A 14,682-nucleotide genomic window follows, 5' to 3' on the forward strand; every position below is an offset into this window, starting at 1 on the left:
TAGGGTATTGCACAAAGTTAAATTGAGTTCCTCAGTTAGGTGGTTAACTGATTTTTGTCCTCTGATGTCCTTGGGTAGGCAGAGGGAGTCTGGAAGGGCATCAAGGAATCTTTGGGTTGTCTGAGAATTTATAGCACGACTTTTGATGCTCCTTGGTTGGGGTCTGAGCAGATTATTTGTTGCGATTGCAAATGTAATAAAATGGTGGTCCGATAGTCCAGGAATATGAGGAAAAACATTAAGATCCACAACATTTATTCCACGGGACAAAAATAGGTCCAGAGTATGACTGTGGCAGTGAGTAGGTCCAGAGACATGTTGGACAAAACCCACTGAGTCGATGATGGCTCCGAAAGCCTTTTGGAGTGGGTCTGTGGACTTTTCCATGTGAATATTAAAGTCACCAAAAATTTGAATATTATCTGCTGTGACTACAATGTCCGATAGGAATTCAGGGAACTCAGTGAGGAACGCTGTATATGGCCCAGGAGGCCTGTAAACAGTAGCTATAAAAAGTGATTGAGTAGGCTGCATAGATTTCATGACTAGAAGCTCAAAAGACGAAAACGTTATTTTTATTTTTTTGTAAATTGAAATTTGCTATCGTAAATGTTAGCAACACCTCCGCCTTTGCGGGATGCACGGGGGATATGGTCACTAGTGTAACCAGGAGGTGAGGCCTCATTTAACACAGTAAATTCATCAGGCTTAAGCCATGTTTCAGTCAGGCCAATCACATCAAGATTATGATCAGTGATTAGTTCATTGACTATAACTGCCTTTGAAGTGAGGGATCTAACATTAAGTAGCCCTATTTTGAGATGTGAGGTATCACGATCTCTTTCAATAATGTCAGGAATGGAGGAGGTCTTTATTCTAGTGAGATTGCTAAGGCGAACATTTACATTTACGTCATTTAGCAGACGCTTTTATCCAGAGCGACTTACAAATTGGTGCATTCACCTTATGATATCCAGTGGAACAACCACTTTACAATAGTACATCTATATCTTTTTTTGGGGGGGGGGGTTAGAAGGATTACTTTATCCTATCCCAGGTATTCCTTAAAGAGGTGGGGTTTCAGGTGTCTCCGGAAGGTGGTGATTGACTCCGCTGTCCTGGCGTCGTGAGGGAGCTTGTTCCACAATTGGGGTGCCAGAGCAGCGAACAGTTTTGACTGTGCTTCCGCAGAGATAGGGAGGCGAGCAGGCCAGAGGTGGATGAACGCAGTGCCCTTCTTTGGGTGTAGGGACTGATCAGAGCCTGAAGGTACGGAGGTGCCGTTCCCCTCACAGCTCTGTAGGCAAGCACCATGGTCTTGTAGCAGATGCGAGCTTCAACTGGAAGCCAGTGGAGTGTGCGGAGGAGCAGGGTGACGTGAGAGAACTTAGGAAGGTTGAACACCAGACGGGCTGCGGCGTTCTGGATGAGTTGTAAGGGTTTAATGGCACAGGCAGGGAGCCCCGCCAGCAGCGAGTTGCAGTAATCCAGACTGGAGATGACAAGTGCCTGGATTAGGACCTGCGCCGCTTCCTGTGTAAGGCAGGGTCGTACTCTGCGAATGTTGTATAGCATGAACCTACAGGATCGGGTCACCGCCTTGATGTTAGCGGAGAACGACAGGGTGTTGTCCAGGGTCACGCCAAGGCTCTTAGCACTCTGGGAGGAGGACACAATGGAGTTGTCAACCGTGATTGCGAGATCATGGAACGGGCAGTCCTTCCCCGGGAGGAAGAGCAGCTCCGTCTTGCCGAGGTTCAGCTTGAGGTGGTGATCCGTCATCCACACTGATATGTCTGCCAGGCATGCAGAGATGCGATTCGCCACCTGGTTATCAGAAGGGGGAAAGGAGAAGATTAATTGTGTGTCGTCTGCGTAGCAATGATAGGAGAGACCATGTGAGGATATGACAGAGCCAAGTGACTTGGTGTATAGCGAGAATAGGAGAGGGCCTAGAACTGAGCCCTGGGGGACACCAGGGGTGAGAGCACGTGGTGCGGAGACAGATTCTCGCCACGCCACCTGGTAGGAGCGACCTGTCAGGTAGGACGCAATCCAAGAGTGAGCCGTGCCGGAGATGCCCAACTCGGAGAGGGTGGAGAGGAGGATCTGATGGTTCACAGTATCAAAGGCAGCAGATAGGTCTAGAAGAATGAGAGCAGAGGAGAGAAAGTTAGCTTTAGCAGTGCGGAGAGCCTCCGTGACACAGAGAAGAGCAGTCTCAGTTGAATGACCAGTCTTGAAACCTGACTGATTTGGATCAAGAAGGTCATTCTGAGAGAGATAGCAAGAGAGCTGGCCAAGGATGGCACGCTCAAGAGTTTTGGAGAGAAAAGAAAGAAGGGATACTGGTCTGTAGTTGTTGACATCGGAGGGATCGAGTGTAGGTTTTTTGAGAAGGGGTGCAACTCTCGCTCTCTTGAAGACGGAGGGGACGTAGCCAGCGGTCAAGGATGAGTTGATGAGCGAGGTGAGGTAGGGGAGAAGGTCTCCGGAAATGGTCTGGAGAAGAGAGGAGGGGATAGGGTCAAGCGGGCAGGTTGTTTGGCGGCCGGCCGTCACAAGTCGCAAGATTTTATCTGGAGAGAGAGGGGAGAAAGAGGTCAAAGCATAGGGTAGGGCAATGTGAGCAGGACCAGCGGTGTCGTTTGACTTAACAAACGAGGATCGGATGTCGTCAACCTTCTTTTCAAAATGGTTGACAAAGTCATCCGCAGAGAGGGAGGAGGGGGGGGGAGGGGGAGGAGGATTCAGGAGGGAGGAGAAGGTGGCAAAGAGCTTCCTAGTGTTAGAGGAGGATGCTTGGAATTTAGAGTGGTAGTAAGTGGCTTTAGCAGCAGAAACAGAGGAAGAAAATGTAGAGATGAGGGAGTGAAAAGATGCCAGGTCCGCAAGGAGGCTAGTTTTCCTCCATTTCCGCTCAGCTGCCCGGAGCCCTGTTCTGTGAGCTTGCAATGAGTCGTCAAGCCACGGAGCAGGAGGGGAGGACCGAGCCGGCCGGGAGGATAGGGGACATAGAGAGTCAAAGGATGCAGAAAGGGATGAGAGGAGGGTTGAGGAGGCAGAATCAGGAGATTGGTTGGAGAAGGATTGAGCAGAGGGAAGAGATGATAGGATGGAAGAGGAGAGAGTAGCAGGAGAGAGAGAGCGAAGGTTGCGACGGCGCAATACCATCTGAGTAGGGGCAGAGTGAGTAGTGTTGGAGAGCGAGAGGGAAAAGGATACAAGGTAGTGGTCGGAGACTTGGAGGGGAGTTGCAGTGAGATTAGTAGAAGAACAGCATCTAGTAAAGATGAGGTCAAGCGTATTGCCTGCCTTGTGAGTAGGGGGGGACGGTGAGAGGGTGAGGTCAAAAGAGGAGAGGAGTGGAAAGAAGGAGGCAAAGAGAAATGAGTCAAAGGTAGATGTAGGGAGGTTAACCTCTCTAGGGTAGGTGGCACCAAATCGTCCCACCTACGTAACAGCCAGTAGAATCCTGTGGCGCGTTATTCAAATACCTTAGAAATGCTATTACTTCAATTTCTCAAACATATGACTATTTTACAGCATTTTAAAGACAAGACTCTCGTTAATCTAACCACACTGTCCGATTTCAAAAAGGCTTTACAACGAAAGCAAAACATGAGATTATGTCAGCAGAGTACCCAGCCAGAAATAATCAGACACCCATTTTTCAAGCTAGCATATAATGTCACAAAAACCCAGAAGACAGCTAAATGCAGCACTAACCTTTGATGATCTTCATCAGATGACACACCTAGGACATTATGTTATACAATACATGCATGTTTTGTTCAATCAAGTTCATATTTATATCAAAAACCATCTTTTTACATTAGCATGTGACGTTCAGAACTAGCATACCCCCCGCAAACTTCCGGCGAATTTACTAACAATTTACTAAATTACTCACGATAAACGTTCACAAAAAGCATAACAATTATTTTAAGAATTATAGATACAGAACTCCTCTATGCACTCGATATGTCCGATTTTAAAATAGCTTTTTTGGTGAAAGCACATTTTGCAATATTCTAAGTAGATAGCCCGGCATCACAGGGCTAGCTATTTAGACACCCAGCAAGTTTAGCCTTCACCAAACTCCGATTTACTATTAGAAAAGTTTGATTCCCTTTGTTCTTCGTCAGAATGCACTCCCAGGACTTCTACTTCAATAACAAATGTTGGTTTGGTCCCAAATAATCCATTGTTATATCCAAACAGCTGCGTTTTGTTCGTGCGTTCAAGACACTAACCGAAAGGGTAAATAAGGGTTACGAGCACGGCGCATTTCGTGACAAAAAATTCTAAATATTCCATTACCGTACTTCGAAGCATGTCAACCGCTGTTTAAAATCAATTTTGATGCCATTTTTCTCGTAAAAAAGCGATAATATTCCGACCGGGAATCTGCGTTTAGGTAAATAGACGAAAGAAAATAAAGCACGGGCTCGACTTGTGCACGCGCCTAAGCCCATTATCCTCTTATCGGCCACTTGCCAAAAGCGCAAATGTGTTTCAGCCTGGGGCTGCCTCGATATCATTCAGCTTTTTCCCGGGCTCTGAGAGCCTATGGGAGCCGTAGGAAGTGTCACGTTACAGCAAAGATCCTCAGTCTTCAATAAACAGAGACAAGAAGAACAAGATCTTGTCAGAGAGGACACTTCCTGTAATGAATCTTCTCAGGTTTCTGCCTGCCATATGAGTTCTGTTATACTCACAGACACCATTCAAACAGTTTTAGAAACTTTAGGGTGTTTTCTATCCAAAGCCAATAATTATATGCATATTCTAGTTACTGGGTAGGAGTAGTAACCAGATTAAATCGGGTACGTTTTTTATCCGGCCGTGTAAATACTGCCCCCTAGCCCTAACAGGTTAAAGTCACCCAGAACTGTGAGGGGTAAGCCATCAAGCTCATTAATGAACTCTCCAAGGGAACCTGGAGGGCGATAAATGATAAGGATGTTAAGCTTCAATGGGCTAGTGACTGTGACTGCATGGAATTCAAAGGAGGAGATAGACAGATGGGTCAGGGGAGAAAGAGAGAATGTCCACTTGGGAGAGATGAGGATTCCAGTGCCACGACCCCGCTGACCAGATGCTCTCGGGGTATGCGAGAACACGTGGTCAGACAAGGAGAGAGCAGTAGGAGTAGCAGTGTTTTCTGTGGTAATCCATGTTTCCGTCAGCGCCAAGAAGTCGAGGGACTGGAGGGTAGCATAGGCTGAGATGAACTCTGCCTTGTTGGCCGCAGACCGGCAGTTCCAGAGGCTGCCGGAGACCTGGAACTCCACGCGAACACCGCCATGTTTAGTTTTGCCCAACCTAGGTCGAGGCACAGACACGGTCTCAATGGGGATAGCTGAGCTGACTACACTGACTGTGCTAGTGGCAGACTCCACTAAGCTGTCAGGCTGGCTAACAGCCTGCTGCCTGGCCTGCACCCTATTTCATTGTGGAGCTAGAGGAGTTAGAGCCCTGTCTATGTTCGTAGATAAGATGAGAGCACCCATCCAGCTAGGATGGAGTCCGTCACTCCTCAACAGGCCAGGCTTGGTCCTGTTTGTGGGTGAGTCCCAGAAAGAGGGCCAATTATCTACAAATTCTATCTTTTGGGAGGGGCAGAAAACAGTTTTCAACCAGCAATTGAGTTGTGAGACTGCTGTAAAGCTCATCACTCCCCCTAACTGGGAGGGGGCCAGAGACAATTACTCGATGCCGACACATCTTTCTAGCTGATTTCCACACTGTGCTATGCTTTGGTTCTTGTGCACGAAGGAGTATTTGTCCTCAGAGCAGTACAGGCTCCAGGACTTGTCATTCCACCCCAGGCTGCATGCTGTTGCCCTCGCGGTTGATGCTTTGGTAGGTGATGGCGATGTCTGTATCTGTTCCTCTCCAGTCCACCTCCCAGTAGCAGTGACTCCTTGACAAACCCTCCTCACACAGGGGCTGGGATTGAAGAGAATTGAATTAGTTGCCTTAATTGAATACGAGTCTGACCATCCACCGATCCAACCACCATACATCATAAAGCACTATGAGTGCTTTAAAAATATTATCTGAAACCCCTGTCCTTTCCTAGTCTGGCATGTGACGTCATCACACCTGAGCCTTCAGAGTAGTTTGGTCAAGGTCAGCTCGTCACTTATAGGTGCCAAAGCAAACAAATAAGCCACAAAATGCCACAGCCAAAATCCAAGTGTGTCTGTGTGGAGTCTCCTCGATGTATGGGGGAAAGATGTATTTATCCCCGAGACACACCCGAGCCCAGGTGTGTCCTGGGGATAAATACACCTTTCCCCCATATATTGAGGAGACTCCACGCAGACACACTGTTGGATTTTGGCTGTGGCATTTTGTGGCTTGTTTGTTTGCTTTGGCACCTTTCAACACCCTTCATTATCACCATCTATGCACGCAACCGAGCCCAGGAAAACAAGAGCAGAGAAAAATAATTTGGCAGGCAGAGTGGGAGGGTCGTCACATGTGGCATATTCAGGGGGAAGTAGCCCCAACCAGGACATGAACACAGGACCCTGAGACTGTCAATCCAACACTTAACCTTTACGCCAGGTTTCAACCAGATAGACCAAACAAGGCCCTACATCAGAGGAACTACCAGTGTAATATGCAGTGTTATTATGCTGTTGTTTCCTTATAGTTGCCTATAGGAATAATGACTGTAATACAAGTTCCAGTTGCAGTTTTCTCTTATTTTGACACATGATTAATTGTCAATGTTCGTTTAATCATAAATGTTCTGTGTTTTTCCATCACTTTGAGGAGCAACACCTTCATGTGTTCATATTTTTTTATTGTACCATTATTTTACCAGGTAAATTGACTGAGAACACATTGTCATTTACAGCAACGACCTGGGGAATAGTTACAGGGGAGAGGAGGGGGATGAATGAGCCAATTGAAATCTGTGGAGGATTAGGTGGTCATGATGCTACGAGGGCCAGATTGGGAATTTAGCCAGGACACCAGGGTTAATACTCCTACTCTTATGATAAGTGCCATGGGATCTTTAGTGACCACAGAGATTCAGGGCCCCTGTTTAACATCCCATCTGAAAGACGGCACCCTACACAGGGCAATGTCCCCAATGGAGCATTGGGATATCTTTTCAGACCTGAGGAAAAAGTGCCTCCTACTGGCACTCCAACACCACTTCCAGCAGCATCTGGTCTCCCATCCAGGGACCAACACTGCTTAGCTTTTCAGAGGCAGATTATTTAGTAATGTAGTTTACGAAAGTTCATTCAGGAAGGCTTGTTTAACTTCATCCAGTAAGTATAATTCACTTTGATTCCTATTGGGAATTAATACAAACTTATCATCATATTCTCTTCTTATTAGCCATATGCAGAATGTCATTCACCTATTCACCCTCTACATAGGGAAGTCAAACTTTTAGCCTGCTGCACAGATCCAGTGGACGCTCTACATTTTAGACATTTAGCAGACGCTTTTATCCTGAGCGATTTACAGTAGTGAGTGCATACGTCTTCATACTGGCCCCCCGTGGGAATCGAATCCACATACCTGGCATCGCAAGCACCATGCTCTACCAACTGAGCCACACGGCCTCTAAACTAGGTCCTGGTTAAATTGTGTTTAGGAGCATTTAAAATGTCTCTCCATGGTTAAAATAGGAAGAAATATATGTCATTGTTGTGAAAATGTGTGTGTGTTACATTTATTATCATTTAGAAAATATTGAATTACTACGTTATATTACGGTAACTTCCCTATCGTGGACAGAACGTGTTACTACATTACACAGATTAACATTTTCACCACACGTGAATTACAGGAAATACACATCATTTTTACCTCAGATTGGTGATGTTAGCATTAATGTTTATAGTCATCACAATCTCCCAAAATCAATTGTTTAAAACAGATCATTATCTTTCGTTTAGTACAAGTGTTTTTGTCATACATTTTTACCCCATACATTTATCCTGACACTCAAAGGTACTCGTTACATTTTGAATGCTTAGCAGGACAGGAAAATGGTCCAATTCATGCACTTATCAAGAGAACATCCCTGGTCATCCCTACTGCCTATGATCTGGCATTTGTAAATGATGTATGAGTGTTAGAGTTTGCCCCTGGCTATCTGTTAAAACATTTTTTTAAATGATTTATTATTTTACTTTGGTACTTACAGTCATATGAAAAAGTTTGGGCACCCCTCTGAGGCTGCATAATAATTTACTCTGTCGTCACAGAAAATGATCACAGTGGCATGCCATTCATTTTCTAATAAAAGCTGAGTCCTGGGGTATTGTCCAGACAAAGATTTTTAGTGTAGCAATATTAAGTTGTATGAAATTAAATCAGATGTGAAAAATAGGCTATGCAAAAATTTGGGCACCCTTGTCATTCTGTTGATTTGAATACCTGTAACTACTTAGCACTGATTAATTGGAACACACAATTGGTTTGGTGAGCTCATTAAGCCTTGAACTTCATAGACAAGTGCATCCAATCATGAGAAAAGGTATTTAAGTTGGCCAATTGCAAGTTGTTGTTCTCTTTGACTCTCTTCTGAAGAGTGGCAACATGGGGGCCTCAAAACAACTCTCAAATGACCTGAAAACAAAGATTGTTCAACATTATGGTTAAGAGGAAGGCTACAAAAAGCTATCGCAGAGATGTAAGCTGTCAGTGTCCACTGTGAGGAATATAGTGAGGAAATGGAAGACCACAGGCACAGTTCTTGTTAAGGCCAGAAGTGGCAGGCCAAGTAAAATATCGGTGAGGCAAAGACGAAGGATGGTGAGAACGGTCAAAAACAGCCCACAGACCACCTCCAAAGACCTACATCATCTTGCTGCAGATGGTGTCACTGTGCATCGTTCAACAATTCAGTGCACTTTGCACAAGGAGAAGCTGTATGGGAGAGTGATGCGGAAGAAGCCTTTTCTGCACACACGCCACAAACAGAGTCGCTTGAGGTATGCAAACGCACATTTGGACAAGCCAGCTTCATTTTGGAATACGGTGCTGTGGACTGATGAAACAAAGATTGAGTTATTTGGTCATAACAAGGGACGTTATGCATGGCGGCAAAAGAACACAGCGTTCCAAGAAAAACACTTGCTACCCACAGTATAATTTGGTGGGGGTTCCATCATGCTGTGGGGCTGTGTGGTCAGTGCCGGTACTGGGAATCTTGTTAAAGTTGAGGGTCGCATGGATTCCACTCAATATCAGCAGATTCTTGTGAATAATGTTGAAGAATCAGTCACAAAGTTGAAGTTACGCTGGGGCTGGATATTTCAACAAGACAACGACCCAAAACACTGCTCAAAATCTACCCAGGCATTTATGCAGAGGAACAAGTACAATGTTCTGGACAGGCTATCCCAGTCCCCAGACCCCAGACCTGAATATCATTGAGAATCTGTGGGATGATTTGAAGCGGGCTGTCCATGCTCGGCAACCATCAAACCTAACTGAACTGGAGATGTTTTGTAAGGAGGAATGGTCCAAAATACCTTCATCCAGAATCCACACACTCATTAGAGGCTATAGGAAGCGTCTAGAGGCTGTTATTTTAACAAAAGGAGGCTCTACTAAATATTGATGTGATTTTTCTATTGGGGTGCCCAAATTTATGCACCTGTCTAATTTTGTTTTGATGCATATCGCACATTTTCTGTTAATCCAATAAACCTCATTTCACTAGTGAAATATTACTGTGTCCATCAGTTATTTTATAGATCAAAATTAAATTGCTGATCCAAACACCCAATTATTTATAAATGGAAATCATGGAAATTGTCAGGGGTGCCCAAACTTTTTCATACGACTGTACGTGCTTTCAGTTCGTCCCATTTATTTTCCAGCGATTGAACGTTAGCTAGCAGAATGGAAGGCAAGGGCAGATTAGTAACATCCCAGTTCTGATGTCCAGAAGCTCTTTTCGGTCATAAGAGACGATATCAGCAACATTATGTACAAAACAAGTTACGAACAACGCGAAAAAAACTAACAAAATAATATGATTGGTTGAGAGCCGATAAGACGGCAGCCCTAACCTCCTGCGCCATCATCATGCATCTGCATTACTGCTGCGTTTTGCTGAGGGGTTACAAGATCTCCCGCCAGCAGGATTGCCTTTACGATGCCTTTGTATCTACTCCAGCAAGGACAAGGCCTGGATGATGGAGGAACTGGTGGAGAAACTTGAGAAAGGAGTCCCTCCCATTCAGCTGTGCCTCCATGAGCGGGACTTAGAAGTGGGCAAGTCGTTCTCCTCCAACATCATTGACGAGGGCATCATCGGTAGATAGTAATGCCCACATCGTGGTGGTGTCGCACCACTTTATCGAAAGCGCGTGGTGTTGCTTTGCGTTTGAGGTGGCTCAGTCCTGGCTGGTGATGGAGGGCAACCCCAACATCATCATCATCATACTGGAGGACGTGGAGGAGGAGAGGACCAAGAAAGTTCTTGGTCTCCACAAGTACCTAAAGATGAACACTTACCTAAAATGGAGGGACAACCCCATCAGCAGAAAGAGGTTCTGGAATCACCTCAGAAAGCCTGTCATCTCAAAAACACAACGATAAACTGGTTCTGGATGTCATCACTTTGTGTGCTCAGGTTTTTAGAAGTGAGTATTTTATGTTTTTAAACCCTTTACTTAGGTTATACATTTAAAATCTTTGCATTTCATAATAACCTTTTTGATCCAATAGATTATTCCAGGTATACTGCATATAATACGCAGTACTGCACATGTGTACCTTAATGTTGTCATTTGTTGACTTAAAGGGGCAGTGCAGTTAAAAATGTGATGTTCTTGTTTTTTTAATGATATTTCCAAATTATAAGGTCGAAATAACACTCTGAAAGTGTGAAAATTATAATAATGCTCTGGAATTTGAGCCTGTTCAGATGGGATGGAGTTTTTGGCACAGATCATGACATCACAATCTGATCTGATTATAATAGACCAATGACCATTTATCTGGGTAAGGGAGTGAGCTCTAGACTATTCTATCAGCCAACCAGGGTTGTAATGTAAATATCTTTACATTTGTTTCCTAATGCCCAAGTTACGAACAACGCGTGCCTTAGACCGCTACACCACTCGGGACGCCTTATTTTTTTGTGATTTTCATGAAATAAACACACACAGTAATTTGTTAGACATACAGTGATGATTTAAAAGTAACATTAAAATGCTTCATGGGGGCTTTAAGACAATGATTGTAAAAAGACATGACTGCAGTTTCTTCTCTAAATTACAATCAAACATATATTTATGTTGTCCATTTGCCTTATTTCTAATAAACTCATGGGAATTTACACTTTCCCTTTTACACAATCACCTACATAATGGTCTTTTAATTCTCAGAGACTCCCAGAGAAACATGGCATCAATAATATTGGCTAAGTAAAAGAATGTGAGAATAGTGGAGCTCATGCGTCTTTCTAGTTCTGTGAATGGCCTGATTGTCCTGGCACTGTAATACAAATGATTTCATTTACAAGACAACGCTTGCTGTGAATGGTTGCAAATACAGGGATGCCCAGGCCATTGACACACTAAGCCTATAGCTATCGAATTTTGTCTCTCAGATTGGTTGTTGCAAGAATTTGGGATGGTCTGAATAGTGAATACTTCCATTTCAAAGTCCATGAACATGATGTCATATTACATATCAGGCATACACAAAATCTGCTTTATTGTTTTGATGTGACCTGCCGACAGACAGCTCGAGCTGCTTATTTAGCCTAACATAGACACACACATCAAGTGTCGAAAACGAATGTGTGTGTGTGTGTGTGTGTGTGTGTGTGTGTGTGTGTGTGTGTGTGTGTGTGTGTGTGTGTGTATGTGTGTGTGTGTGTGTGTGTGACACCCTAACTGACAAACAAACAAACCAAAACAAAGGCAAAGTCTTTTCATACAGAGTTGATTTCAAAAAAGCTTTTGACTCAATTTGGCATGAGGGTCTGCTATACAAAACATTTTTCCATGGGATCCTGGGGTGAGACAGGGATGCAGCTTGAGCCCCACCCTCAAAGTGCATTCGGAAAGTATTCAGACACTTTCCCTTTTTCCACATTTTGTTAAGTAACAGCCTTTTTCTAAAATTGATTTATAAAAATGTCCCTTATCAATCTACACACAATACCCCATAATGACAAAGAGAAAACAGTTTTTTATAAACGTTTGCAAATGTATTACAAATAAAAACAAAAATACCTTATTTACATAAGTATTCAGACCCTTTGCTACGAGACTCGAAATTGAGCTCAGGTGCATCCTGTTTCCATTGATCATCATTGAGATGTTTCTACAACTTGATTGGAGTCCATCTGTGGTAAAATCAAATGATTGGACATGATTTGGAAAGGCAAACACCTGTCTATATAAGGTCCTACAGTTGACAGTGCATGTCAGAGCAAAAACCAAGCCATGAGGTCGAAGGAATTGTCCTTAGAGCTCTGAGACAAGATTGTGTCTAAGCACAGATCTGGGGTAGGGTACCAAAACATTTCTGCAGCATTGAAGGTCCCCTGGAAGTTTGGAACCACCAAGACTCCTCCGAGAGCTGGCCGCCCAGCCAAACAAAGCAATTGGGGGAGATGGGCCTTGGTCAGGGAGGTGACCAAGAACCCGACGGTCACTATGACAGAGCTCCAGAGTTCCTCTGTGAAGATGGGAGAACCTTCCAGAAGGACAACCATCTCTGCAGCACTCCACCAATCAGGCCTTTATGGCAGAGTGGCCAGATGGAAGCCACTGCTCAGGCACATGACAACCCACAAGGAGTTTGCCAAAAGGCACCGAAAGGACTCTCAGACCATGAGAAACAAGATGTTCTAGTCTGATGAAACCAAGATTGAACTTTTTGGCCTGAATGCCAAGTGTCACATCTGGAGGAAACCTGGCAGGATTGAGGGATAGATGAACGTAGCAAAGCTCAGAGAGCTCCTTTATGAAAACCTCCTCCAGAGCCCTCAGGACCTCAGACTGGAGCGACGGTTCACCTTCCAACAGGACAACCACCCTAAGCACACAGCCAAGACAATGCAGGAGTGCCTTCGGGACAAGTTTCTGAATGTCCTTGAGTGGCCCAGCCAGAGCCCGGATTTGAACCAAATCGAACATCTCTGGAGAGACCTGAAATAGCTGTAGAGCAACGCTCCCCATCCAACCTGACTGCTTGAGAGGATCTGCAGAGAAGAATGGGAGAAACTCCCCAAATACAGGTGTGCTAAGCTTGTAGCGTTATAACCAAGAAGACTTGAGTGTGTAATCCCTGCCAAAGGTGCTTCAACAAAGTATTGAATATTTATGTAAATGTGATACTTCCATTTTTATTTTTAATAAATGTGCTAAAATGTCTAAAAACCTCCTCCCGAGTGGCGCAGCGGTCTACAGCACTTCATTGCAGTGCTAGAGGCGTCACTACAGACCCGGGTTTGATCCCAGGCTGTGTCACAGCCCGACGCATGAGGCGACGCACAATTGGCCCAGCGTCGTCCGGGTTAGGGGAGGGTTTGGCAGGCCGGGATGTCCTTGTCCCATCGCACTCTAGCGACTCCTTGTGGCAGGCCGGGCGCATGCATGCTGACTTCGGTTGACAGCTGTACGGGTTGAGCGAGCAGTGTGTCAAGAAGCAGTGTGGCTTGGCAGGTTTGTGTTTCGGAGGATGCATGGCTCTCGACCTTCGCCTCTCCCGAGTCCATATGGGAGTTGCAGCAATGGGACAAGACTGTAACTACCAAATGGATATCACAAAATTGGAGAGAAAAAGGGGGTAAAAAGTACCAAAAAATCTAAATTCTATGGGGTATTGTGTGTAGATTGATGAAGGGGAAAAAAATATTTAATCCATTTTAGAATAAGACTGTAACGTAACAAAATGTGGGAAAAGTGAAGGGGTCTGAATACTTTCCGAATGCACTGTATATATCAACAAATTGGTGAGGGCACTAGAACGGTCTGCAGCACCCGGCCTCACCCTGCTAGAATCTGAAGTCAAATGTCTACTGTTTGCTGATAATCTGGTGCTTCTGTCCCCAACCAAGGAGGGCCTACAGCAACACTTAGATCTTCTACACAGATTCTGGCAGACCTGGGCCCTGTAAAGACAGTAAAGACAAAAATAATGGTGTTCCAAAAAAGGTCCAGTTGCCAGGACCACAAATTCCATCTAGACATCGTTGGCCTAGAGCACACAAAAAACTATACCTACCTCGGCCTAAACATCAGCACCACAGGTAACTTCCACAAAGCTGTGAACGATCTGAGAGACAAGGCAAGAATGGCCTTCTATGCCATCAAAAGGAACATAAAATTTTACATCCCAGTTAGGATCTGACTAAAAATACTTGAATCAGTTAAAGAACCCATTGCACTTTGTGGTTGTGCGGTCTGGGGTCTGCTCACCAACTTAGAATTCACAAAATGGGACAAATACCAAATTGAGACTCTGCATGCAGAATTCTGCAAAAATATCCTCCGTGTACAATGTAAAAAAACACAAAATAATGAATGCAGAGCAGAATTAGGATGATATCCACTAATTCTCAAAATCCAGAAAAGAGACATTAAATTCTACAACCACCTAAAAGGAAGCGATTCCCAAACCTTCCATAACAAAGCCATCACCTACAGAGAGATAAACCTAGAGAAGAGT

The 14,682-nt window shown here is 44.5% G+C and overlaps 1 pseudogene; it reads left to right on the forward strand.

Annotated features, from left to right (window-relative positions):
• Positions 1 to 10,077: 10,077 nt before the first annotated feature.
• Positions 10,078 to 10,593, forward strand: LOC115193448 (toll-like receptor 4; annotated as a pseudogene).
• Positions 10,594 to 14,682: the final 4,089 nt, after the last annotated feature.

This window comes from Salmo trutta, chromosome 5 (genome assembly GCF_901001165.1).
Source record: "Salmo trutta chromosome 5, fSalTru1.1, whole genome shotgun sequence".
Taxonomy (NCBI): Eukaryota; Metazoa; Chordata; class Actinopteri; order Salmoniformes; family Salmonidae; genus Salmo; species Salmo trutta.